Source organism: Pygoscelis adeliae, unplaced genomic scaffold (assembly GCF_000699105.1).
Source record: "Pygoscelis adeliae isolate BGI_AS28 unplaced genomic scaffold, ASM69910v1 Scaffold186, whole genome shotgun sequence".
NCBI lineage: Eukaryota > Metazoa > Chordata > Aves > Sphenisciformes > Spheniscidae > Pygoscelis > Pygoscelis adeliae.
Window position 1 is genome coordinate 2789786 of NW_008825071.1, and position 966 is coordinate 2790751.

Consider the following 966-nt stretch of genomic DNA (forward strand, 5'->3'; position numbering starts at 1 on the left):
CGGGGCCCAGCCGGCGGAGACAGCAGTCTGCGGAGCCCCTCGCACGCCAGCAAGGGCTCTCTCTCCCCTCTCTCCTCGGCAGCTGGTATTTCGTGCTACGGGAAATCAAAACAGCAGCGCCTGACCTCATGAATATAGAGATGTGCACAGAAAAATCAATTTAGGTCTAGATCCTCTGCGGGGAGGGAAAATAACCCAAACCATTTAAACAAAGCTCTGCTCTCCAGGGTTTTCCTTTCTCTTTGGTGGTGGTGGGGATTGAGTCTAGACGGAGGGCAAAGGAAACCGAAATGCAAGCAGACCTGTGTCTACCGAAGCGAGCCTGAGCCCTGCAAACCCCCAAAGCCCCCCCCCGCCCCCCCCCAATGTATTTTATCATTAAAAAATCAACATCGCTTCCAGTGGTAAAGGCGCCTGGCTCCAGTTCCTGAGCGCATTCGTTGCTGGGATTCAAACCGTTTGGGAAATGCAGATTGGCTTGCGACCCACTGTTTGATTTATGAACTGTTACATTTGCTATTGCTTACACATTACATTGCGGACCTTGGGAAGGAAGGGGAGCAGGGAGAGGGGGCGAAGGAGAGAGAGACCCTGCCACCCTACACGTTGGCAAAGGAGAGCTATTGCACAGGCAACGACTCCCCACCGGAATAAATCACCTCAAACCAATTCGTGGCCCCTACCTCCCCATCACCCACTCACCCACCCACCCCCGGTCGCCAGCTGGGCTCTCGCCTTATAAGAAAAAAGGACGTGTTTACTCTTTGATGTGTATTTCTTTTTAAAGCCATCAGGCGCCTATAAATAGCCGAGGTTAGAGCACTTCTGCTGTGAAATCAATACCCCGTCCCCCCCTTCCCCTTGCTCCTTCGGCTGAGCTGCCTTATTAATTATGAAAGGGCTCCTCGGCGCCCCGGCTCCAGCTCCGCAGCCTCCTCCTTAATGGTGGTTGCTGCCCTCCCTCCG